This window comes from Gorilla gorilla, chromosome 4, assembly GCF_029281585.2.
Source record: "Gorilla gorilla gorilla isolate KB3781 chromosome 4, NHGRI_mGorGor1-v2.1_pri, whole genome shotgun sequence".
Classification (NCBI taxonomy): domain Eukaryota; kingdom Metazoa; phylum Chordata; class Mammalia; order Primates; family Hominidae; genus Gorilla; species Gorilla gorilla.
The window spans coordinates 48,966,813-48,992,901 of record NC_073228.2 but is presented as its reverse complement, the minus strand read 5'-3'; the positions used below and the strand labels follow the sequence as shown (position 1 = coordinate 48,992,901).

General features: G+C 56.3%; 1 long non-coding RNA gene and 4 other non-coding genes across 5 annotated transcripts in view; all 5 read left to right on the top strand.

Moving 5' to 3' along the window:
• LOC134756403 (uncharacterized) overlaps positions 1-26,089 on the top strand; it is an 80,631-nt gene that overhangs the window by 3,626 nt on the left and 50,916 nt on the right. The window contains exon 1 of the long non-coding RNA XR_010133806.1: positions 1-26,089. This exon is cut by the window's left edge and continues 3,626 nt beyond it; it is cut by the window's right edge and continues 20,944 nt beyond it. This is a non-coding gene — a long non-coding RNA (uncharacterized lncRNA).
• LOC129534002 (U2 spliceosomal RNA) lies at positions 3,938-4,128 on the top strand. The gene has a single exon (XR_008680415.2). It is a non-coding gene; the product is annotated as a U2 spliceosomal RNA (small nuclear RNA).
• Positions 10,062-10,252, top strand: LOC134758635 (U2 spliceosomal RNA). Its single transcript, XR_010134043.1, has one exon. It is a non-coding gene; the product is annotated as a U2 spliceosomal RNA (small nuclear RNA).
• LOC129534021 (U2 spliceosomal RNA) lies at positions 16,186-16,376 on the top strand. The gene has a single exon (XR_008680436.2). It is a non-coding gene; the product is annotated as a U2 spliceosomal RNA (small nuclear RNA).
• LOC129534027 (U2 spliceosomal RNA) lies at positions 22,312-22,502 on the top strand. Its single transcript, XR_008680442.1, has one exon. It is a non-coding gene; the product is annotated as a U2 spliceosomal RNA (small nuclear RNA).

Below are 26,089 nucleotides of genomic sequence, written 5' to 3'. Positions count from 1 at the left end.
GTGCAGGAACCCTGACTTGAGAAGGGCCTGGCCACGGGGGGCTTAGGCCCCTGGGGAATGAGAGTTTGGTTCCCGGTACCCAGGGAAACCACCAGCATCGGCAGAGGTGATAGCTGAGGAGGAGCGGGGATTTGGACGAGAGACACAGGATGAGTACCGGGGGCAGCCCCGTGATCAACAACTGCTGCAAGAGGGGCTGTTTGTTCGACTCACTAGTCTTCTGCGGCTCTATGCGGTACTAAAGAGCAGAAGACAGAAGATACAAAAACCACAAAAATTAGCCGGGCGTGGTGCTGCGCGTCAATAATCCCAGCTACTCGGGAGGCTGAGACAGGAGAATCGCTTGAACCCGGGAGGCGGAAGTTTCAGCGAGCCGAGATCACGCCATTGCAGTCCAACCTGAGCGTCCGAGCGAGACTCTATCTCAGAAAATAAAGACAGGATGAAAGAGCCCGGCGCGGTGGCTTACGCCTGTAATCGCAGCGCTTTGGGAGGCCGAGGCGGGCGGATCGCCTGAGGTCAGGAGCTCCAGACCAGCCTGGCCGACATGGCGAAACCCCCTAAAAATACAAAAATTAGCCGGGCGTGGTGGCCTACGCCTGTAATCCCAGCTACCCAGGAGGCCGAGGCAGGAGAATCGCTGGAACCCGGGAGGTAGAGGCTGCAGTGAGCCGACATCGCGCCACTGCACTCCAGCCTGGGCGACAGAGCAAGAGTTTGTCTCTCAAAAAAAAAAAAAAAGAAAAAAGAAAAAAAGCCTGGGTGAGCGGTGGCTCAAGCCTGTAATCGCAAGCAACACTTTGGGAGGCGGCAGCTGGGCAGATCACCGGAGGTCGGGAGTTGGAGACCAGCCTGACCAACATGGAGAAACCCCGTCTGTACTAAAAATACAAACTTAGCCGGGCGTGGTGGCACATGCCCGTAGTCCCAGCTGCTCGGGAGGCTGAGGCAGGGGAATCGCTTGAACCCGGGAGGCGGAGGTTGCAGAGAGCCTAGATCGCGCCATTGGACTCCAGGCTGGGTAACAAGAGCGGAACCTCCGTCTGAAAAAAAAAAAAAAAAGAAAAAAATTGGGAGAATTTTACTCCCACTGCCATCAAAATCTCATGTGTATAGCACAGCTCCATTAGAACTGACCACATTTCCAGGGCTCCCTAGATACCTGTGGCTAGCGGCTGCCATACTACACCGTGCTGGGCTGTAGAATGGGGATGACAAGACAGGGCGGCGGAGATTGGGTTGGCGTGAAGTGAGGGAAACACTCGGCCGCAGGACAAAAATAAAACAGCAAGGGGGCACCGAAAGACTCAGTAGTCCACATGAATATCTTGATTACCTTGTAGCTGAGATAATGTAGGGTCCACCCCTACCGGGTCTGTGGGTTTTCTCTTCGTGTGTGTGCGCGGAGACGAGAGATCGTAGAGATAAAGACAGAAGACAAAGAGATAGGAAGAAAGACAGCTGGGCCCGGGGGACCACTGCCACCAAAGCGTGGAGGCAGACAGGTAGTGGCCCCGAATGCCTGGAGGCGCTGCTATTTATTGTAGTCAAGGCAAGGGGGCAGGGTAAGGAGTGCCAGTCATCTCCAATGATCGATAGGTCACGCGAGTCACGTGTCCACTGGACAGGGGGCCTTTCCCTTTGTGGTAGCCGAGGTGGAGAGGGAGGACAGCAAACGTCAGCGTTTCTTCCATGCACTTATCAGAAAGATCGAAGACTGTGGTACTTCTACTAATTCTGCTACTGCTGTCTTCTAAGGACTTAAAAGGAGGAGCCAGGTGTACAGGCGGAACATGAAAGTGAACAAGGAGCGTGACCACTGAAGCACAGCATCACAGGGAGACGTTGAAGCCTCCGGATGACTGCGGGCCGGCCTGGCTAATGTCAGACCTCCCACAAGAGGTGGTGGAGCAGAGCGTTCTCTGTCTCCCCTGGAGAGAGGGAGATTCCCTTTCTCGGTCTGCTAAGTAACGGGTGCCTTCCCAGGCACTGGGGCCACCGCTAGACCAAGGCCTGCTAAGTAACCAGGGCCTTCCCAGGCACTGGCATTACCGCTAGGCCAAGGAGCCCTCCAGCGGCCCTTCTCTGGGCGTGAATGAGGGCTCACGCTCTTGTCTTCTGGTCACCTCTCACTGTGGCCCTTCAGCTCCTAACTCTGTGTGGCCTGGTTTCCCCCGAGGTAATCATAACAGAACAGAGATTATTATGGTAATAGAACAAAGAGTAATGCTACAAACTAATGATTAATAATAGTCAGATATAATCCTATCCGTTTCCTATCTCTAGTAAAACTTTTCTTATTCTAATTATTTTCTTTACTATACTGGAACAGCTTGTGCCTTCAGGCTCTTGCCTGGGCACCTGGGTGGCTTGCGGCCCACAAGATAAGATATATTGCGTTGAACTATAATTTATGTTGATTGCTGAATGATTTAGGGCGGGGGGGGGGGGTGGGCGCCCCCTGAAATTCTGCCCTGGAGCGGTGGCCTCACCCTAACCCTGGCCGTGGCTAATAATAAGGCCCACCTCTTAGGGCCGTGGAGTGAAATAAGTTTTCCAGGTAATGCGCAGTAAAGCCCTCAGCCCTCCGCTGACGTTGCGTTAGGAAGGAGGAAGGGAGAGGTAAATGCTGAGCCCGCAGGCGGCAGTCTGTGCCTCGGAGAGAAACTTTATCCCAACCTTGCTGGGGGCCTTGACGCCCACCTTGCCCCAAGAGCACCCTGGCAGTCACCCCTGCCCTCTGGGGTCCTGCCACCCCGAGCCCGACCTTCCCCCTTTTCCCCCGCGCCGGGCCAACAGCCTCCTAACTGCGTCGTGCTCATCACGGTCTGTCGTGCTCATCACCTTTGCGTCGTTTCTTCGCTCCACAAACGTTTACTGAGCGCCTTCCACACGCCAGGCGCCAGACTCGCGCGGGGAAACAGGGATAAGCACTGAGGAGGGGTCCCAGCCCTCAGCGATGGGATCTCAGAGCGGGAGATAAAGGGTTGCCCAGAAGGGTGGTGAGTGGAATAGCTGATATAAACAACGGGGGCGCGATGAAATACACAGGAGGGCTGCTAGTCACATACGGGGCGGGTGCCGAGGGCCCTTGACTAAGGGAGGCTTCCTGGACGGGTGACACCCAAGCGGAGTCCTGACGACCTGCGTCAGAGGTAGCCAGGCGAGGAGGAGGGGAAAGGAATCCACGTCCCGAGCAGAGAGGCAGCTTTCCCTACACAGCACAGGACACGGTCCGCGCACAGAAGCCGCAGGAGACGCAGGCACAGGGGCTGGGGAGAATCCTTGCTGGGCCCTCGCCGCCTCCCTCTGCCGGGTGTCTGGTGCCAGCCTCCTGCCTGGCAGAGGAACTCCAGCCCCTGCTCCCGGAAGCCCCTCCAGGCCTTCGGCTTCCCTGACTGGGCATGGGCCCCTCGTCCCCTCGGGTACGGGGCCGGTCTCCCCGCCCGCGGGCGGCGAAGTAAAGGCCCAGCGCAGCCCGCGCTCCTGCCCTGGGGCCTCGTCTTTCTCCAGGAAAACGTGGACCGCTCTCCGCCGACAGGTCTCTTCCACAGACCCCCGTCGCCTTCGCCCCCAGTCCCTTCCGGTTCTGTCTTTCCGCTGGCTCCGTACGAACAAGGAAGTCGCCCCCAGCGGAGCCCCGGCTCCCCCAGGCAGAGGCGGCCCCGGGGGCGGAGTCAACGGCGGAGGCCACGCCCTCTGTGAAAGGGCGGGGCATGCAAATTCGAAATGAAAGCCCGGGAACGCCGGAAGAAGCACGGGTGTAAGATTTCCCTTTTCAAAGGCGGAGAATGAGAAATCAGCCCGAGAGTGTAAGGGCGTCAATAGCGCTGTGGACGAGACAGAGGGAATGGGGCAAGGAGCGAGGCTGGGGCTCTCACCGCGACTTGAATGTGGATGAGAGTGGGACGGTGACGGCGGGCGCGAAGGCGACCGCATCGCTTCTCGGCCTTTTGGCTAAGATCAAGTGTAGTATCTGTTCTTATCAGTTTAATATCTGATACGTCCTCTATCCGAGGACAATATATTAAATGGATTTTTGGAGCAGGGAGATGGAATAGGAGCTTGCTCCGTCCACTCCACGCATCGACCTGGTATTGCAGTACCTCCAGGAACGGTGCACCCCCTCCGGGGATACAACGCGTCTCCTAAAAGTAGAGGGAGGTAAGAGACGGTAGCACCTGCGGGGCGGCTTGCACGCCGAGTGCCTGTGACGCGCCGGCTCGACTTAACTGTTTCCCTGAAGTACCGCGAGGTTCCTGATCTGCGGGCGGTAGACGGTAGGCTTATGCGGCACGCTTCCGTTTCCACCGTGACTACTGCGCTTCGGGAAGGCCACGACCTACTCCTTTGGGGAGGTCCTTAGGATCTCGGCTTGGCAGTCGAGTGGGTGGCGACCTTTAAAAGGAATGGGATCCACCCGGAATTGAACTTCCTTCTCCTCTCTCTATCTCTCTATCTGTCTGTCTGTCTGTCTGTCTCTGTCTGTCTGTCTGTCTATCTCTCTCTCTCTCTCTCTCTCTCTCTGTCTCTCTGTCTCTCTGTCTCTCTCTCTCTCTCTCTCTCTCTCTCCCGCCCCGCCTCTCCCCGGCTCTTTTGGTTTCCCCCACCCCCTCCCAAGTTCTGGGGTACATGTGCAGGACGTGCAGGTTTGGAACATAGGTACACGTGTGCCACGGTGCTTTGCTGCACCTAGCCACCAGTCGTCTAGGTTTGAAGCCCCGCGTGCGTTGGCTATTTGGCCTAATGCTCTCTCTCCCCTTGCCCCCCACGCCCCGTCAGGGCCCGGCGTGTGATGTTCCCCTCCCTGTGTCCCATGTGTTCTCACTGTTCAACTCCCACTTAGGAGCGAGAACATGCGGTGTTTGGTTTTCGCTTTCTGTGTGAGTTTGCTGAGAATGAGGCCTTCCAGCTTCATCCACGTTCCCGCAGAGGACATGAACTCATCCTTTTTTATGGCTGCCTAGTAATTCCATGGTGTATACGTGCCACACTTTCTTTATCCAGCCTATCATTCATGGGCATTCGAGTTGGTTCCAAGTCTTTGCTATTGTAAATAGTGCTGCAGTAAACATACGTGTCCACGTGTCTTCCTAGTAGGCACTTCTTCCTCTTCAGCCCGCTGAGTAGCTGGCACTTCAAGGCAGGTGCCAACGCACCGGCAGCAAGCTTCCTTTTTTGCCCGGGAAAAACTGAGGTGCAGGTAGTATAAGCCATTTATCACGGAACGCACAGGAGCAGAGCTCGAGTCCAAGCATCGTGGCTCCACCCGTCATGCTTGATGCATCTTTAGGCTCCGCTCTAGGTATGTGTATCCTTTACGGGATCAGCCACCGGCAGTTGCCTTGCGACCACGATGACAAATCTCTGCCGGCTCTTTTGGGTCTCATCCCTGTATCTATACGTTGCATCCCAACATAAAGATCGGAATGTTCCTTTCGCTGACCCAGTCTCTCACCCTTTCCAAACTCCAGAAATCTTGTCTGTCCTCGGAAGAACTCCCCCTGCTTCTTTCTCTAAAGGCTGTCTTCAGGCCGGGCACAGTGGGAGGATCGCTTGAGCCCAGAAGGCCGCAGTGAGGTGAGATCGCGCCATTGCCCTGCAGCCCCGGCGGCAGAGCCGGAGCCCCGTCTCGAAACAAACAAACAAAAACCAACCAACCAACCAACACAGACAAAGAAAGAAAGAGCCCAGGCAACCTAGTGAAAACCTGTTCGGGCTGGGGCGTATCTGTACCCCAGCTGTTCCAGAGGCTGAGGCCAGGAGGATGGGTGGACGCTGGGAGGTGGATGCTGCAGTGAGCAGTGATTGCACCACTGCACTCCAGCCTGGGTGACAGAGCCAGACCCCGTCCCAAATAAATAAACATAAAAATAAAGGAACCAGTTTGTAGAAAGCGGGAGAGGGTCCCATTGAACTTGAAGCCTTCGAGCAACAGCTGTGGCTGGACAGGTTGGACCAGCAGGCTGGAGCAGTCGCCATCTTGGCAGGGATCATTGACCCTGATCTATCGTCGGGAGGAGGGAGAGCTGATCTTACGCAGGGAGGGCAGGTGGACTATGTGTGGACTCTGGTGATCTGTTTGGGTGCCAGGTGTTACTCCCAGGGCCACCCGTAACTGTGAATGTGCAGGAACCCTGACTTGAGAAGGGCCTGGCCACGGGGGGCTTAGGCCCCTGGGGAATGAGAGTTTGGTTCCCGGTACCCAGGGAAACCACCAGCATCGGCAGAGGTGATAGCTGAGGAGGAGCGGGGATTTGGACGAGAGACACAGGATGAGTACCGGGGGCAGCCCCGTGATCAACAACTGCTGCAAGAGGGGCTGTTTGTTCGACTCACTAGTCTTCTGCGGCTCTATGCGGTACTAAAGAGCAGAAGACAGAAGATACAAAAACCACAAAAATTAGCCGGGCGTGGTGCTGCGCGTCAATAATCCCAGCTACTCGGGAGGCTGAGACAGGAGAATCGCTTGAACCCGGGAGGCGGAAGTTTCAGCGAGCCGAGATCACGCCATTGCAGTCCAACCTGAGCGTCCGAGCGAGACTCTATCTCAGAAAATAAAGACAGGATGAAAGAGCCCGGCGCGGTGGCTTACGCCTGTAATCGCAGCGCTTTGGGAGGCCGAGGCGGGCGGATCGCCTGAGGTCAGGAGCTCCAGACCAGCCTGGCCGACATGGCGAAACCCCCTAAAAATACAAAAATTAGCCGGGCGTGGTGGCCTACGCCTGTAATCCCAGCTACCCAGGAGGCCGAGGCAGGAGAATCGCTGGAACCCGGGAGGTAGAGGCTGCAGTGAGCCGACATCGCGCCACTGCACTCCAGCCTGGGCGACAGAGCAAGAGTTTGTCTCTCAAAAAAAAAAAAAAAGAAAAAAGAAAAAAAGCCTGGGTGAGCGGTGGCTCAAGCCTGTAATCGCAAGCAACACTTTGGGAGGCGGCAGCTGGGCAGATCACCGGAGGTCGGGAGTTGGAGACCAGCCTGACCAACATGGAGAAACCCCGTCTGTACTAAAAATACAAACTTAGCCGGGCGTGGTGGCACATGCCCGTAGTCCCAGCTGCTCGGGAGGCTGAGGCAGGGGAATCGCTTGAACCCGGGAGGCGGAGGTTGCAGAGAGCCTAGATCGCGCCATTGGACTCCAGGCTGGGTAACAAGAGCGGAACCTCCGTCTGAAAAAAAAAAAAAAAAGAAAAAAATTGGGAGAATTTTACTCCCACTGCCATCAAAATCTCATGTGTATAGCACAGCTCCATTAGAACTGACCACATTTCCAGGGCTCCCTAGATACCTGTGGCTAGCGGCTGCCATACTACACCGTGCTGGGCTGTAGAATGGGGATGACAAGACAGGGCGGCGGAGATTGGGTTGGCGTGAAGTGAGGGAAACACTCGGCCGCAGGACAAAAATAAAACAGCAAGGGGGCACCGAAAGACTCAGTAGTCCACATGAATATCTTGATTACCTTGTAGCTGAGATAATGTAGGGTCCACCCCTACCGGGTCTGTGGGTTTTCTCTTCGTGTGTGTGCGCGGAGACGAGAGATCGTAGAGATAAAGACAGAAGACAAAGAGATAGGAAGAAAGACAGCTGGGCCCGGGGGACCACTGCCACCAAAGCGTGGAGGCAGACAGGTAGTGGCCCCGAATGCCTGGAGGCGCTGCTATTTATTGTAGTCAAGGCAAGGGGGCAGGGTAAGGAGTGCCAGTCATCTCCAATGATCGATAGGTCACGCGAGTCACGTGTCCACTGGACAGGGGGCCTTTCCCTTTGTGGTAGCCGAGGTGGAGAGGGAGGACAGCAAACGTCAGCGTTTCTTCCATGCACTTATCAGAAAGATCGAAGACTGTGGTACTTCTACTAATTCTGCTACTGCTGTCTTCTAAGGACTTAAAAGGAGGAGCCAGGTGTACAGGCGGAACATGAAAGTGAACAAGGAGCGTGACCACTGAAGCACAGCATCACAGGGAGACGTTGAAGCCTCCGGATGACTGCGGGCCGGCCTGGCTAATGTCAGACCTCCCACAAGAGGTGGTGGAGCAGAGCGTTCTCTGTCTCCCCTGGAGAGAGGGAGATTCCCTTTCTCGGTCTGCTAAGTAACGGGTGCCTTCCCAGGCACTGGGGCCACCGCTAGACCAAGGCCTGCTAAGTAACCAGGGCCTTCCCAGGCACTGGCATTACCGCTAGGCCAAGGAGCCCTCCAGCGGCCCTTCTCTGGGCGTGAATGAGGGCTCACGCTCTTGTCTTCTGGTCACCTCTCACTGTGGCCCTTCAGCTCCTAACTCTGTGTGGCCTGGTTTCCCCCAAGGTAATCATAATAGAACAGAGATTATTATGGTAATAGAACAAAGAGTAATGCTACAAACTAATGATTAATAATAGTCAGATATAATCCTATCCGTTTCCTATCTCTAGTAAAACTTTTCTTATTCTAATTATTTTCTTTACTATACTGGAACAGCTTGTGCCTTCAGGCTCTTGCCTGGGCACCTGGGTGGCTTGCGGCCCACAAGATAAGATATATTGCGTTGAACTATAATTTATGTTGATTGCTGAATGATTTAGGGCGGGGGGGGGGTGGGCGCCCCCTGAAATTCTGCCCTGGAGCGGTGGCCTCACCCTAACCCTGGCCGTGGCTAATAATAAGGCCCACCTCTTAGGGCCGTGGAGTGAAATAAGTTTTCCAGGTAATGCGTAGTAAAGCCCTCAGCCCTCCGCTGACGTTGCGTTAGGAAGGAGGAAGGGAGAGGTAAATGCTGAGCCCGCAGGCGGCAGTCTGTGCCTCGGAGAGAAACTTTATCCCAACCTTGCTGGGGGCCTTGACGCCCACCTTGCCCCAAGAGCACCCCGGCAGTCACCCCTGCCCTCTGGGGTCCTGCCACCCCGAGCCCGACCTTCCCCCTTTTCCCCCGCGCCGGGCCAACAGCCTCCTAACTGCGTCGTGCTCATCACGGTCTGTCGTGCTCATCACCTTTGCGTCGTTTCTTCGCTCCACAAACGTTTACTGAGCGCCTTCCACACGCCAGGCGCCAGACTCGCGCGGGGAAACAGGGATAAGCACTGAGGAGGGGTCCCAGCCCTCAGCGATGGGATCTCAGAGCGGGAGATAAAGGGTTGCCCAGAAGGGTGGTGAGTGGAATAGCTGATATAAACAACGGGGGCGCGATGAAATACACAGGAGGGCTGCTAGTCACATACGGGGCGGGTGCCGAGGGCCCTTGACTAAGGGAGGCTTCCTGGACGGGTGACACCCAAGCGGAGTCCTGACGACCTGCGTCAGAGGTAGCCAGGCGAGGAGGAGGGGAAAGGAATCCACGTCCCGAGCAGAGAGGCAGCTTTCCCTACACAGCACAGGACACGGTCCGCGCACAGAAGCCGCAGGAGACGCAGGCACAGGGGCTGGGGAGAATCCTTGCTGGGCCCTCGCCGCCTCCCTCTGCCGGGTGTCTGGTGCCAGCCTCCTGCCTGGCAGAGGAACTCCAGCCCCTGCTCCCGGAAGCCCCTCCAGGCCTTCGGCTTCCCTGACTGGGCATGGGCCCCTCGTCCCCTCGGGTACGGGGCCGGTCTCCCCGCCCGCGGGCGGCGAAGTAAAGGCCCAGCGCAGCCCGCGCTCCTGCCCTGGGGCCTCGTCTTTCTCCAGGAAAACGTGGACCGCTCTCCGCCGACAGGTCTCTTCCACAGACCCCCGTCGCCTTCGCCCCCAGTCCCTTCCGGTTCTGTCTTTCCGCTGGCTCCGTACGAACAAGGAAGTCGCCCCCAGCGGAGCCCCGGCTCCCCCAGGCAGAGGCGGCCCCGGGGGCGGAGTCAACGGCGGAGGCCACGCCCTCTGTGAAAGGGCGGGGCATGCAAATTCGAAATGAAAGCCCGGGAACGCCGGAAGAAGCACGGGTGTAAGATTTCCCTTTTCAAAGGCGGAGAATGAGAAATCAGCCCGAGAGTGTAAGGGCGTCAATAGCGCTGTGGACGAGACAGAGGGAATGGGGCAAGGAGCGAGGCTGGGGCTCTCACCGCGACTTGAATGTGGATGAGAGTGGGACGGTGACGGCGGGCGCGAAGGCGACCGCATCGCTTCTCGGCCTTTTGGCTAAGATCAAGTGTAGTATCTGTTCTTATCAGTTTAATATCTGACACGTCCTCTATCCGAGGACAATATATTAAATGGATTTTTGGAGCAGGGAGATGGAATAGGAGCTTGCTCCGTCCACTCCACGCATCGACCTGGTATTGCAGTACCTCCAGGAACGGTGCACCCCCTCCGGGGATACAACGCGTCTCCTAAAAGTAGAGGGAGGTAAGAGACGGTAGCACCTGCGGGGCGGCTTGCACGCCGAGTGCCTGTGACGCGCCGGCTCGACTTAACTGTTTCCCTGAAGTACCGCGAGGTTCCTGATCTGCGGGCGGTAGACGGTAGGCTTATGCGGCACGCTTCCGTTTCCACCGTGACTACTGCGCTTCGGGAAGGCCACGACCTACTCCTTTGGGGAGGTCCTTAGGATCTCGGCTTGGCAGTCGAGTGGGTGGCGACCTTTAAAAGGAATGGGATCCACCCGGAATTGAACTTCCTTCTCCTCTCTCTATCTCTCTATCTGTCTGTCTGTCTGTCTGTCTCTGTCTGTCTGTCTGTCTATCTCTCTCTCTCTCTCTCTCTCTCTCTGTCTCTCTGTCTCTCTGTCTCTCTCTCTCTCTCTCTCTCTCTCTCCCGCCCCGCCTCTCCCCGGCTCTTTTGGTTTCCCCCACCCCCTCCCAAGTTCTGGGGTACATGTGCAGGACGTGCAGGTTTGGAACATAGGTACACGTGTGCCACGGTGCTTTGCTGCACCTAGCCACCAGTCGTCTAGGTTTGAAGCCCCGCGTGCGTTGGCTATTTGGCCTAATGCTCTCTCTCCCCTTGCCCCCCACGCCCCGTCAGGGCCCGGCGTGTGATGTTCCCCTCCCTGTGTCCCATGTGTTCTCACTGTTCAACTCCCACTTAGGAGCGAGAACATGCGGTGTTTGGTTTTCGCTTTCTGTGTGAGTTTGCTGAGAATGAGGCCTTCCAGCTTCATCCACGTTCCCGCAGAGGACATGAACTCATCCTTTTTTATGGCTGCCTAGTAATTCCATGGTGTATACGTGCCACACTTTCTTTATCCAGCCTATCATTCATGGGCATTCGAGTTGGTTCCAAGTCTTTGCTATTGTAAATAGTGCTGCAGTAAACATACGTGTCCACGTGTCTTCCTAGTAGGCACTTCTTCCTCTTCAGCCCGCTGAGTAGCTGGCACTTCAAGGCAGGTGCCAACGCACCGGCAGCAAGCTTCCTTTTTTGCCCGGGAAAAACTGAGGTGCAGGTAGTATAAGCCATTTATCACGGAACGCACAGGAGCAGAGCTCGAGTCCAAGCATCGTGGCTCCACCCGTCATGCTTGATGCATCTTTAGGCTCCGCTCTAGGTATGTGTATCCTTTACGGGATCAGCCACCGGCAGTTGCCTTGCGACCACGATGACAAATCTCTGCCGGCTCTTTTGGGTCTCATCCCTGTATCTATACGTTGCATCCCAACATAAAGATCGGAATGTTCCTTTCGCTGACCCAGTCTCTCACCCTTTCCAAACTCCAGAAATCTTGTCTGTCCTCGGAAGAACTCCCCCTGCTTCTTTCTCTAAAGGCTGTCTTCAGGCCGGGCACAGTGGGAGGATCGCTTGAGCCCAGAAGGCCGCAGTGAGGTGAGATCGCGCCATTGCCCTGCAGCCCCGGCGGCAGAGCCGGAGCCCCGTCTCGAAACAAACAAACAAAAACCAACCAACCAACCAACACAGACAAAGAAAGAAAGAGCCCAGGCAACCTAGTGAAAACCTGTTCGGGCTGGGGCGTATCTGTACCCCAGCTGTTCCAGAGGCTGAGGCCAGGAGGATGGGTGGACGCTGGGAGGTGGATGCTGCAGTGAGCAGTGATTGCACCACTGCACTCCAGCCTGGGTGACAGAGCCAGACCCCGTCCCAAATAAATAAACATAAAAATAAAGGAACCAGTTTGTAGAAAGCGGGAGAGGGTCCCATTGAACTTGAAGCCTTCGAGCAACAGCTGTGGCTGGACAGGTTGGACCAGCAGGCTGGAGCAGTCGCCATCTTGGCAGGGATCATTGACCCTGATCTATCGTCGGGAGGAGGGAGAGCTGATCTTACGCAGGGAGGGCAGGTGGACTATGTGTGGACTCTGGTGATCTGTTTGGGTGCCAGGTGTTACTCCCAGGGCCACCCGTAACTGTGAATGTGCAGGAACCCTGACTTGAGAAGGGCCTGGCCACGGGGGGCTTAGGCCCCTGGGGAATGAGAGTTTGGTTCCCGGTACCCAGGGAAACCACCAGCATCGGCAGAGGTGATAGCTGAGGAGGAGCGGGGATTTGGACGAGAGACACAGGATGAGTACCGGGGGCAGCCCCGTGATCAACAACTGCTGCAAGAGGGGCTGTTTGTTCGACTCACTAGTCTTCTGCGGCTCTATGCGGTACTAAAGAGCAGAAGACAGAAGATACAAAAACCACAAAAATTAGCCGGGCGTGGTGCTGCGCGTCAATAATCCCAGCTACTCGGGAGGCTGAGACAGGAGAATCGCTTGAACCCGGGAGGCGGAAGTTTCAGCGAGCCGAGATCACGCCATTGCAGTCCAACCTGAGCGTCCGAGCGAGACTCTATCTCAGAAAATAAAGACAGGATGAAAGAGCCCGGCGCGGTGGCTTACGCCTGTAATCGCAGCGCTTTGGGAGGCCGAGGCGGGCGGATCGCCTGAGGTCAGGAGCTCCAGACCAGCCTGGCCGACATGGCGAAACCCCCTAAAAATACAAAAATTAGCCGGGCGTGGTGGCCTACGCCTGTAATCCCAGCTACCCAGGAGGCCGAGGCAGGAGAATCGCTGGAACCCGGGAGGTAGAGGCTGCAGTGAGCCGACATCGCGCCACTGCACTCCAGCCTGGGCGACAGAGCAAGAGTTTGTCTCTCAAAAAAAAAAAAAAAGAAAAAAGAAAAAAAGCCTGGGTGAGCGGTGGCTCAAGCCTGTAATCGCAAGCAACACTTTGGGAGGCGGCAGCTGGGCAGATCACCGGAGGTCGGGAGTTGGAGACCAGCCTGACCAACATGGAGAAACCCCGTCTGTACTAAAAATACAAACTTAGCCGGGCGTGGTGGCACATGCCCGTAGTCCCAGCTGCTCGGGAGGCTGAGGCAGGGGAATCGCTTGAACCCGGGAGGCGGAGGTTGCAGAGAGCCTAGATCGCGCCATTGGACTCCAGGCTGGGTAACAAGAGCGGAACCTCCGTCTGAAAAAAAAAAAAAAAAGAAAAAAATTGGGAGAATTTTACTCCCACTGCCATCAAAATCTCATGTGTATAGCACAGCTCCATTAGAACTGACCACATTTCCAGGGCTCCCTAGATACCTGTGGCTAGCGGCTGCCATACTACACCGTGCTGGGCTGTAGAATGGGGATGACAAGACAGGGCGGCGGAGATTGGGTTGGCGTGAAGTGAGGGAAACACTCGGCCGCAGGACAAAAATAAAACAGCAAGGGGGCACCGAAAGACTCAGTAGTCCACATGAATATCTTGATTACCTTGTAGCTGAGATAATGTAGGGTCCACCCCTACCGGGTCTGTGGGTTTTCTCTTCGTGTGTGTGCGCGGAGACGAGAGATCGTAGAGATAAAGACAGAAGACAAAGAGATAGGAAGAAAGACAGCTGGGCCCGGGGGACCACTGCCACCAAAGCGTGGAGGCAGACAGGTAGTGGCCCCGAATGCCTGGAGGCGCTGCTATTTATTGTAGTCAAGGCAAGGGGGCAGGGTAAGGAGTGCCAGTCATCTCCAATGATCGATAGGTCACGCGAGTCACGTGTCCACTGGACAGGGGGCCTTTCCCTTTGTGGTAGCCGAGGTGGAGAGGGAGGACAGCAAACGTCAGCGTTTCTTCCATGCACTTATCAGAAAGATCGAAGACTGTGGTACTTCTACTAATTCTGCTACTGCTGTCTTCTAAGGACTTAAAAGGAGGAGCCAGGTGTACAGGCGGAACATGAAAGTGAACAAGGAGCGTGACCACTGAAGCACAGCATCACAGGGAGACGTTGAAGCCTCCGGATGACTGCGGGCCGGCCTGGCTAATGTCAGACCTCCCACAAGAGGTGGTGGAGCAGAGCGTTCTCTGTCTCCCCTGGAGAGAGGGAGATTCCCTTTCTCGGTCTGCTAAGTAACGGGTGCCTTCCCAGGCACTGGGGCCACCGCTAGACCAAGGCCTGCTAAGTAACCAGGGCCTTCCCAGGCACTGGCATTACCGCTAGGCCAAGGAGCCCTCCAGCGGCCCTTCTCTGGGCGTGAATGAGGGCTCACGCTCTTGTCTTCTGGTCACCTCTCACTGTGGCCCTTCAGCTCCTAACTCTGTGTGGCCTGGTTTCCCCCAAGGTAATCATAATAGAACAGAGATTATTATGGTAATAGAACAAAGAGTAATGCTACAAACTAATGATTAATAATAGTCAGATATAATCCTATCCGTTTCCTATCTCTAGTAAAACTTTTCTTATTCTAATTATTTTCTTTACTATACTGGAACAGCTTGTGCCTTCAGGCTCTTGCCTGGGCACCTGGGTGGCTTGCGGCCCACAAGATAAGATATATTGCGTTGAACTATAATTTATGTTGATTGCTGAATGATTTAGGGCGGGGGGGGGGTGGGCGCCCCCTGAAATTCTGCCCTGGAGCGGTGGCCTCACCCTAACCCTGGCCGTGGCTAATAATAAGGCCCACCTCTTAGGGCCGTGGAGTGAAATAAGTTTTCCAGGTAATGCGTAGTAAAGCCCTCAGCCCTCCGCTGACGTTGCGTTAGGAAGGAGGAAGGGAGAGGTAAATGCTGAGCCCGCAGGCGGCAGTCTGTGCCTCGGAGAGAAACTTTATCCCAACCTTGCTGGGGGCCTTGACGCCCACCTTGCCCCAAGAGCACCCCGGCAGTCACCCCTGCCCTCTGGGGTCCTGCCACCCCGAGCCCGACCTTCCCCCTTTTCCCCCGCGCCGGGCCAACAGCCTCCTAACTGCGTCGTGCTCATCACGGTCTGTCGTGCTCATCACCTTTGCGTCGTTTCTTCGCTCCACAAACGTTTACTGAGCGCCTTCCACACGCCAGGCGCCAGACTCGCGCGGGGAAACAGGGATAAGCACTGAGGAGGGGTCCCAGCCCTCAGCGATGGGATCTCAGAGCGGGAGATAAAGGGTTGCCCAGAAGGGTGGTGAGTGGAATAGCTGATATAAACAACGGGGGCGCGATGAAATACACAGGAGGGCTGCTAGTCACATACGGGGCGGGTGCCGAGGGCCCTTGACTAAGGGAGGCTTCCTGGACGGGTGACACCCAAGCGGAGTCCTGACGACCTGCGTCAGAGGTAGCCAGGCGAGGAGGAGGGGAAAGGAATCCACGTCCCGAGCAGAGAGGCAGCTTTCCCTACACAGCACAGGACACGGTCCGCGCACAGAAGCCGCAGGAGACGCAGGCACAGGGGCTGGGGAGAATCCTTGCTGGGCCCTCGCCGCCTCCCTCTGCCGGGTGTCTGGTGCCAGCCTCCTGCCTGGCAGAGGAACTCCAGCCCCTGCTCCCGGAAGCCCCTCCAGGCCTTCGGCTTCCCTGACTGGGCATGGGCCCCTCGTCCCCTCGGGTACGGGGCCGGTCTCCCCGCCCGCGGGCGGCGAAGTAAAGGCCCAGCGCAGCCCGCGCTCCTGCCCTGGGGCCTCGTCTTTCTCCAGGAAAACGTGGACCGCTCTCCGCCGACAGGTCTCTTCCACAGACCCCCGTCGCCTTCGCCCCCAGTCCCTTCCGGTTCTGTCTTTCCGCTGGCTCCGTACGAACAAGGAAGTCGCCCCCAGCGGAGCCCCGGCTCCCCCAGGCAGAGGCGGCCCCGGGGGCGGAGTCAACGGCGGAGGCCACGCCCTCTGTGAAAGGGCGGGGCATGCAAATTCGAAATGAAAGCCCGGGAACGCCGGAAGAAGCACGGGTGTAAGATTTCCCTTTTCAAAGGCGGAGAATGAGAAATCAGCCCGAGAGTGTAAGGGCGTCAATAGCGCTGTGGACGAGACAGAGGGAATGGGGCAAGGAGCGAGGCTGGGGCTCTCACCGCGACTTGAATGTGGATGAGAGTGGGACGGTGACGGCGGGCGCGAAGGCGACCGCATCGCTTCTCGGCCTTTTGGCTAAGATCAAGTGTAGTATCTGTTCTTATCAGTTTAATATCTGACACGTCCTCTATCCGAGGACAATATATTAAATGGATTTTTGGAGCAGGGAGATGGAATAGGAGCTTGCTCCGTCCACTCCACGCATCGACCTGGTATTGCAGTACCTCCAGGAACGGTGCACCCCCTCCGGGGATACAACGCGTCTCCTAAAAGTAGAGGGAGGTAAGAGACGGTAGCACCTGCGGGGCGGCTTGCACGCCGAGTGCCTGTGACGCGCCGGCTCGACTTAACTGTTTCCCTGAAGTACCGCGAGGTTCCTGATCTGCGGGCGGTAGACGGTAGGCTTATGCGGCACGCTTCCGTTTCCACCGTGACTACTGCGCTTCGGGAAGGCCACGACCTACTCCTTTGGGGAGGTCCTTAGGATCTCGGCTTGGCAGTCGAGTGGGTGGCGACCTTTAAAAGGAATGGGATCCACCCGGAATTGAACTTCCTTCTCCTCTCTCTATCTCTCTATCTGTCTGTCTGTCTGTCTGTCTCTGTCTGTCTGTCTGTCTATCTCTCTCTCTCTCTCTCTCTCTCTCTGTCTCTCTGTCTCTCTGTCTCTCTCTCTCTCTCTCTCTCTCTCTCCCGCCCCGCCTCTCCCCGGCTCTTTTGGTTTCCCCCACCCCCTCCCAAGTTCTGGGGTACATGTGCAGGACGTGCAGGTTTGGAACATAGGTACACGTGTGCCACGGTGCTTTGCTGCACCTAGCCACCAGTCGTCTAGGTTTGAAGCCCCGCGTGCGTTGGCTATTTGGCCTAATGCTCTCTCTCCCCTTGCCCCCCACGCCCCGTCAGGGCCCGGCGTGTGATGTTCCCCTCCCTGTGTCCCATGTGTTCTCACTGTTCAACTCCCACTTAGGAGCGAGAACATGCGGTGTTTGGTTTTCGCTTTCTGTGTGAGTTTGCTGAGAATGAGGCCTTCCAGCTTCATCCACGTTCCCGCAGAGGACATGAACTCATCCTTTTTTATGGCTGCCTAGTAATTCCATGGTGTATACGTGCCACACTTTCTTTATCCAGCCTATCATTCATGGGCATTCGAGTTGGTTCCAAGTCTTTGCTATTGTAAATAGTGCTGCAGTAAACATACGTGTCCACGTGTCTTCCTAGTAGGCACTTCTTCCTCTTCAGCCCGCTGAGTAGCTGGCACTTCAAGGCAGGTGCCAACGCACCGGCAGCAAGCTTCCTTTTTTGCCCGGGAAAAACTGAGGTGCAGGTAGTATAAGCCATTTATCACGGAACGCACAGGAGCAGAGCTCGAGTCCAAGCATCGTGGCTCCACCCGTCATGCTTGATGCATCTTTAGGCTCCGCTCTAGGTATGTGTATCCTTTACGGGATCAGCCACCGGCAGTTGCCTTGCGACCACGATGACAAATCTCTGCCGGCTCTTTTGGGTCTCATCCCTGTATCTATACGTTGCATCCCAACATAAAGATCGGAATGTTCCTTTCGCTGACCCAGTCTCTCACCCTTTCCAAACTCCAGAAATCTTGTCTGTCCTCGGAAGAACTCCCCCTGCTTCTTTCTCTAAAGGCTGTCTTCAGGCCGGGCACAGTGGGAGGATCGCTTGAGCCCAGAAGGCCGCAGTGAGGTGAGATCGCGCCATTGCCCTGCAGCCCCGGCGGCAGAGCCGGAGCCCCGTCTCGAAACAAACAAACAAAAACCAACCAACCAACCAACACAGACAAAGAAAGAAAGAGCCCAGGCAACCTAGTGAAAACCTGTTCGGGCTGGGGCGTATCTGTACCCCAGCTGTTCCAGAGGCTGAGGCCAGGAGGATGGGTGGACGCTGGGAGGTGGATGCTGCAGTGAGCAGTGATTGCACCACTGCACTCCAGCCTGGGTGACAGAGCCAGACCCCGTCCCAAATAAATAAACATAAAAATAAAGGAACCAGTTTGTAGAAAGCGGGAGAGGGTCCCATTGAACTTGAAGCCTTCGAGCAACAGCTGTGGCTGGACAGGTTGGACCAGCAGGCTGGAGCAGTCGCCATCTTGGCAGGGATCATTGACCCTGATCTATCGTCGGGAGGAGGGAGAGCTGATCTTACGCAGGGAGGGCAGGTGGACTATGTGTGGACTCTGGTGATCTGTTTGGGTGCCAGGTGTTACTCCCAGGGCCACCCGTAACTGTGAATGTGCAGGAACCCTGACTTGAGAAGGGCCTGGCCACGGGGGGCTTAGGCCCCTGGGGAATGAGAGTTTGGTTCCCGGTACCCAGGGAAACCACCAGCATCGGCAGAGGTGATAGCTGAGGAGGAGCGGGGATTTGGACGAGAGACACAGGATGAGTACCGGGGGCAGCCCCGTGATCAACAACTGCTGCAAGAGGGGCTGTTTGTTCGACTCACTAGTCTTCTGCGGCTCTATGCGGTACTAAAGAGCAGAAGACAGAAGATACAAAAACCACAAAAATTAGCCGGGCGTGGTGCTGCGCGTCAATAATCCCAGCTACTCGGGAGGCTGAGACAGGAGAATCGCTTGAACCCGGGAGGCGGAAGTTTCAGCGAGCCGAGATCACGCCATTGCAGTCCAACCTGAGCGTCCGAGCGAGACTCTATCTCAGAAAATAAAGACAGGATGAAAGAGCCCGGCGCGGTGGCTTACGCCTGTAATCGCAGCGCTTTGGGAGGCCGAGGCGGGCGGATCGCCTGAGGTCAGGAGCTCCAGACCAGCCTGGCCGACATGGCGAAACCCCCTAAAAATACAAAAATTAGCCGGGCGTGGTGGCCTACGCCTGTAATCCCAGCTACCCAGGAGGCCGAGGCAGGAGAATCGCTGGAACCCGGGAGGTAGAGGCTGCAGTGAGCCGACATCGCGCCACTGCACTCCAGCCTGGGCGACAGAGCAAGAGTTTGTCTCTCAAAAAAAAAAAAAAAGAAAAAAGAAAAAAAGCCTGGGTGAGCGGTGGCTCAAGCCTGTAATCGCAAGCAACACTTTGGGAGGCGGCAGCTGGGCAGATCACCGGAGGTCGGGAGTTGGAGACCAGCCTGACCAACATGGAGAAACCCCGTCTGTACTAAAAATACAAACTTAGCCGGGCGTGGTGGCACATGCCCGTAGTCCCAGCTGCTCGGGAGGCTGAGGCAGGGGAATCGCTTGAACCCGGGAGGCGGAGGTTGCAGAGAGCCTAGATCGCGCCATTGGACTCCAGGCTGGGTAACAAGAGCGGAACCTCCGTCTGAAAAAAAAAAAAAAAAGAAAAAAATTGGGAGAATTTTACTCCCACTGCCATCAAAATCTCATGTGTATAGCACAGCTCCATTAGAACTGACCACATTTCCAGGGCTCCCTAGATACCTGTGGCTAGCGGCTGCCATACTACACCGTGCTGGGCTGTAGAATGGGGATGACAAGACAGGGCGGCGGAGATTGGGTTGGCGTGAAGTGAGGGAAACACTCGGCCGCAGGACAAAAATAAAACAGCAAGGGGGCACCGAAAGACTCAGTAGTCCACATGAATATCTTGATTACCTTGTAGCTGAGATAATGTAGGGTCCACCCCTACCGGGTCTGTGGGTTTTCTCTTCGTGTGTGTGCGCGGAGACGAGAGATCGTAGAGATAAAGACAGAAGACAAAGAGATAGGAAGAAAGACAGCTGGGCCCGGGGGACCACTGCCACCAAAGCGTGGAGGCAGACAGGTAGTGGCCCCGAATGCCTGGAGGCGCTGCTATTTATTGTAGTCAAGGCAAGGGGGCAGGGTAAGGAGTGCCAGTCATCTCCAATGATCGATAGGTCACGCGAGTCACGTGTCCACTGGACAGGGGGCCTTTCCCTTTGTGGTAGCCGAGGTGGAGAGGGAGGACAGCAAACGTCAGCGTTTCTTCCATGCACTTATCAGAAAGATCGAAGACTGTGGTACTTCTACTAATTCTGCTACTGCTGTCTTCTAAGGACTTAAAAGGAGGAGCCAGGTGTACAGGCGGAACATGAAAGTGAACAAGGAGCGTGACCACTGAAGCACAGCATCACAGGGAGACGTTGAAGCCTCCGGATGACTGCGGGCCGGCCTGGCTAATGTCAGACCTCCCACAAGAGGTGGTGGAGCAGAGCGTTCTCTGTCTCCCCTGGAGAGAGGGAGATTCCCTTTCTCGGTCTGCTAAGTAACGGGTGCCTTCCCAGGCACTGGGGCCACCGCTAGACCAAGGCCTGCTAAGTAACCAGGGCCTTCCCAGGCACTGGCATTACCGCTAGGCCAAGGAGCCCTCCAGCGGCCCTTCTCTGGGCGTGAATGAGGGCTCACGCTCTTGTCTTCTGGTCACCTCTCACTGTGGCCCTTCAGCTCCTAACTCTGTGTGGCCTGGTTTCCCCCGAGGTAATCATAACAGAACAGAGATTATTATGGTAATAGAACAAAGAGTAATGCTACAAACTAATGATTAATAATAGTCAGATATAATCCTATCCGTTTCCTATCTCTAGTAAAACTTTTCTTATTCTAATTATTTTCTTTACTATACTGGAACAGCTTGTGCCTTCAGGCTCTTGCCTGGGCACCTGGGTGGCTTGCGGCCCACAAGATAAGATATATTGCGTTGAACTATAATTTATGTTGATTGCTGAATGATTTAGGGCGGGGGGGGGGGGTGGGCGCCCCCTGAAATTCTGCCCTGGAGCGGTGGCCTCACCCTAACCCTGGCCGTGGCTAATAATAAGGCCCACCTCTTAGGGCCGTGGAGTGAAATAAGTTTTCCAGGTAATGCGCAGTAAAGCCCTCAGCCCTCCGCTGACGTTGCGTTAGGAAGGAGGAAGGGAGAGGTAAATGCTGAGCCCGCAGGCGGCAGTCTGTGCCTCGGAGAGAAACTTTATCCCAACCTTGCTGGGGGCCTTGACGCCCACCTTGCCCCAAGAGCACCCTGGCAGTCACCCCTGCCCTCTGGGGTCCTGCCACCCCGAGCCCGACCTTCCCCCTTTTCCCCCGCGCCGGGCCAACAGCCTCCTAACTGCGTCGTGCTCATCACGGTCTGTCGTGCTCATCACCTTTGCGTCGTTTCTTCGCTCCACAAACGTTTACTGAGCGCCTTCCACACGCCAGGCGCCAGACTCGCGCGGGGAAACAGGGATAAGCACTGAGGAGGGGTCCCAGCCCTCAGCGATGGGATCTCAGAGCGGGAGATAAAGGGTTGCCCAGAAGGGTGGTGAGTGGAATAGCTGATATAAACAACGGGGGCGCGATGAAATACACAGGAGGGCTGCTAGTCACATACGGGGCGGGTGCCGAGGGCCCTTGACTAAGGGAGGCTTCCTGGACGGGTGACACCCAAGCGGAGTCCTGACGACCTGCGTCAGAGGTAGCCAGGCGAGGAGGAGGGGAAAGGAATCCACGTCCCGAGCAGAGAGGCAGCTTTCCCTACACAGCACAGGACACGGTCCGCGCACAGAAGCCGCAGGAGACGCAGGCACAGGGGCTGGGGAGAATCCTTGCTGGGCCCTCGCCGCCTCCCTCTGCCGGGTGTCTGGTGCCAGCCTCCTGCCTGGCAGAGGAACTCCAGCCCCTGCTCCCGGAAGCCCCTCCAGGCCTTCGGCTTCCCTGACTGGGCATGGGCCCCTCGTCCCCTCGGGTACGGGGCCGGTCTCCCCGCCCGCGGGCGGCGAAGTAAAGGCCCAGCGCAGCCCGCGCTCCTGCCCTGGGGCCTCGTCTTTCTCCAGGAAAACGTGGACCGCTCTCCGCCGACAGGTCTCTTCCACAGACCCCCGTCGCCTTCGCCCCCAGTCCCTTCCGGTTCTGTCTTTCCGCTGGCTCCGTACGAACAAGGAAGTCGCCCCCAGCGGAGCCCCGGCTCCCCCAGGCAGAGGCGGCCCCGGGGGCGGAGTCAACGGCGGAGGCCACGCCCTCTGTGAAAGGGCGGGGCATGCAAATTCGAAATGAAAGCCCGGGAACGCCGGAAGAAGCACGGGTGTAAGATTTCCCTTTTCAAAGGCGGAGAATGAGAAATCAGCCCGAGAGTGTAAGGGCGTCAATAGCGCTGTGGACGAGACAGAGGGAATGGGGCAAGGAGCGAGGCTGGGGCTCTCACCGCGACTTGAATGTGGATGAGAGTGGGACGGTGACGGCGGGCGCGAAGGCGACCGCATCGCTTCTCGGCCTTTTGGCTAAGATCAAGTGTAGTATCTGTTCTTATCAGTTTAATATCTGATACGTCCTCTATCCGAGGACAATATATTAAATGGATTTTTGGAGCAGGGAGATGGAATAGGAGCTTGCTCCGTCCACTCCACGCATCGACCTGGTATTGCAGTACCTCCAGGAACGGTGCACCCCCTCCGGGGATACAACGCGTCTCCTAAAAGTAGAGGGAGGTAAGAGACGGTAGCACCTGCGGGGCGGCTTGCACGCCGAGTGCCTGTGACGCGCCGGCTCGACTTAACTGTTTCCCTGAAGTACCGCGAGGTTCCTGATCTGCGGGCGGTAGACGGTAGGCTTATGCGGCACGCTTCCGTTTCCACCGTGACTACTGCGCTTCGGGAAGGCCACGACCTACTCCTTTGGGGAGGTCCTTAGGATCTCGGCTTGGCAGTCGAGTGGGTGGCGACCTTTAAAAGGAATGGGATCCACCCGGAATTGAACTTCCTTCTCCTCTCTCTATCTCTCTATCTGTCTGTCTGTCTGTCTGTCTCTGTCTGTCTGTCTGTCTATCTCTCTCTCTCTCTCTCTCTCTCTCTGTCTCTCTGTCTCTCTGTCTCTCTCTCTCTCTCTCTCTCTCTCTCCCGCCCCGCCTCTCCCCGGCTCTTTTGGTTTCCCCCACCCCCTCCCAAGTTCTGGGGTACATGTGCAGGACGTGCAGGTTTGGAACATAGGTACACGTGTGCCACGGTGCTTTGCTGCACCTAGCCACCAGTCGTCTAGGTTTGAAGCCCCGCGTGCGTTGGCTATTTGGCCTAATGCTCTCTCTCCCCTTGCCCCCCACGCCCCGTCAGGGCCCGGCGTGTGATGTTCCCCTCCCTGTGTCCCATGTGTTCTCACTGTTCAACTCCCACTTAGGAGCGAGAACATGCGGTGTTTGGTTTTCGCTTTCTGTGTGAGTTTGCTGAGAATGAGGCCTTCCAGCTTCATCCACGTTCCCGCAGAGGACATGAACTCATCCTTTTTTATGGCTGCCTAGTAATTCCATGGTGTATACGTGCCACACTTTCTTTATCCAGCCTATCATTCATGGGCATTCGAGTTGGTTCCAAGTCTTTGCTATTGTAAATAGTGCTGCAGTAAACATACGTGTCCACGTGTCTTCCTAGTAGGCACTTCTTCCTCTTCAGCCCGCTGAGTAGCTGGCACTTCAAGGCAGGTGCCAACGCACCGGCAGCAAGCTTCCTTTTTTGCCCGGGAAAAACTGAGGTGCAGGTAGTATAAGCCATTTATCACGGAACGCACAGGAGCAGAGCTCGAGTCCAAGCATCGTGGCTCCACCCGTCATGCTTGATGCATCTTTAGGCTCCGCTCTAGGTATGTGTATCCTTTACGGGATCAGCCACCGGCAGTTGCCTTGCGACCACGATGACAAATCTCTGCCGGCTCTTTTGGGTCTCATCCCTGTATCTATACGTTGCATCCCAACATAAAGATCGGAATGTTCCTTTCGCTGACCCAGTCTCTCACCCTTTCCAAACTCCAGAAATCTTGTCTGTCCTCGGAAGAACTCCCCCTGCTTCTTTCTCTAAAGGCTGTCTTCAGGCCGGGCACAGTGGGAGGATCGCTTGAGCCCAGAAGGCCGCAGTGAGGTGAGATCGCGCCATTGCCCTGCAGCCCCGGCGGCAGAGCCGGAGCCCCGTCTCGAAACAAACAAACAAAAACCAACCAACCAACCAACACAGACAAAGAAAGAAAGAGCCCAGGCAACCTAGTGAAAACCTGTTCGGGCTGGGGCGTATCTGTACCCCAGCTGTTCCAGAGGCTGAGGCCAGGAGGATGGGTGGACGCTGGGAGGTGGATGCTGCAGTGAGCAGTGATTGCACCACTGCACTCCAGCCTGGGTGACAGAGCCAGACCCCGTCCCAAATAAATAAACATAAAAATAAAGGAACCAGTTTGTAGAAAGCGGGAGAGGGTCCCATTGAACTTGAAGCCTTCGAGCAACAGCTGTGGCTGGACAGGTTGGACCAGCAGGCTGGAGCAGTCGCCATCTTGGCAGGGATCATTGACCCTGATCTATCGTCGGGAGGAGGGAGAGCTGATCTTACGCAGGGAGGGCAGGTGGACTATGTGTGGACTCTGGTGATCTGTTTGGGTGCCAGGTGTTACTCCCAGGGCCACCCGTAACTGTGAATGTGCAGGAACCCTGACTTGAGAAGGGCCTGGCCACGGGGGGCTTAGGCCCCTGGGGAATGAGAGTTTGGTTCCCGGTACCCAGGGAAACCACCAGCATCGGCAGAGGTGATAGCTGAGGAGGAGCGGGGATTTGGACGAGAGACACAGGATGAGTACCGGGGGCAGCCCCGTGATCAACAACTGCTGCAAGAGGGGCTGTTTGTTCGACTCACTAGTCTTCTGCGGCTCTATGCGGTACTAAAGAGCAGAAGACAGAAGATACAAAAACCACAAAAATTAGCCGGGCGTGGTGCTGCGCGTCAATAATCCCAGCTACTCGGGAGGCTGAGACAGGAGAATCGCTTGAACCCGGGAGGCGGAAGTTTCAGCGAGCCGAGATCACGCCATTGCAGTCCAACCTGAGCGTCCGAGCGAGACTCTATCTCAGAAAATAAAGACAGGATGAAAGAGCCCGGCGCGGTGGCTTACGCCTGTAATCGCAGCGCTTTGGGAGGCCGAGGCGGGCGGATCGCCTGAGGTCAGGAGCTCCAGACCAGCCTGGCCGACATGGCGAAACCCCCTAAAAATACAAAAATTAGCCGGGCGTGGTGGCCTACGCCTGTAATCCCAGCTACCCAGGAGGCCGAGGCAGGAGAATCGCTGGAACCCGGGAGGTAGAGGCTGCAGTGAGCCGACATCGCGCCACTGCACTCCAGCCTGGGCGACAGAGCAAGAGTTTGTCTCTCAAAAAAAAAAAAAAAGAAAAAAGAAAAAAAGCCTGGGTGAGCGGTGGCTCAAGCCTGTAATCGCAAGCAACACTTTGGGAGGCGGCAGCTGGGCAGATCACCGGAGGTCGGGAGTTGGAGACCAGCCTGACCAACATGGAGAAACCCCGTCTGTACTAAAAATACAAACTTAGCCGGGCGTGGTGGCACATGCCCGTAGTCCCAGCTGCTCGGGAGGCTGAGGCAGGGGAATCGCTTGAACCCGGGAGGCGGAGGTTGCAGAGAGCCTAGATCGCGCCATTGGACTCCAGGCTGGGTAACAAGAGCGGAACCTCCGTCTGAAAAAAAAAAAAAAAAGAAAAAAATTGGGAGAATTTTACTCCCACTGCCATCAAAATCTCATGTGTATAGCACAGCTCCATTAGAACTGACCACATTTCCAGGGCTCCCTAGATACCTGTGGCTAGCGGCTGCCATACTACACCGTGCTGGGCTGTAGAATGGGGATGACAAGACAGGGCGGCGGAGATTGGGTTGGCGTGAAGTGAGGGAAACACTCGGCCGCAGGACAAAAATAAAACAGCAAGGGGGCACCGAAAGACTCAGTAGTCCACATGAATATCTTGATTACCTTGTAGCTGAGATAATGTAGGGTCCACCCCTACCGGGTCTGTGGGTTTTCTCTTCGTGTGTGTGCGCGGAGACGAGAGATCGTAGAGATAAAGACAGAAGACAAAGAGATAGGAAGAAAGACAGCTGGGCCCGGGGGACCACTGCCACCAAAGCGTGGAGGCAGACAGGTAGTGGCCCCGAATGCCTGGAGGCGCTGCTATTTATTGTAGTCAAGGCAAGGGGGCAGGGTAAGGAGTGCCAGTCATCTCCAA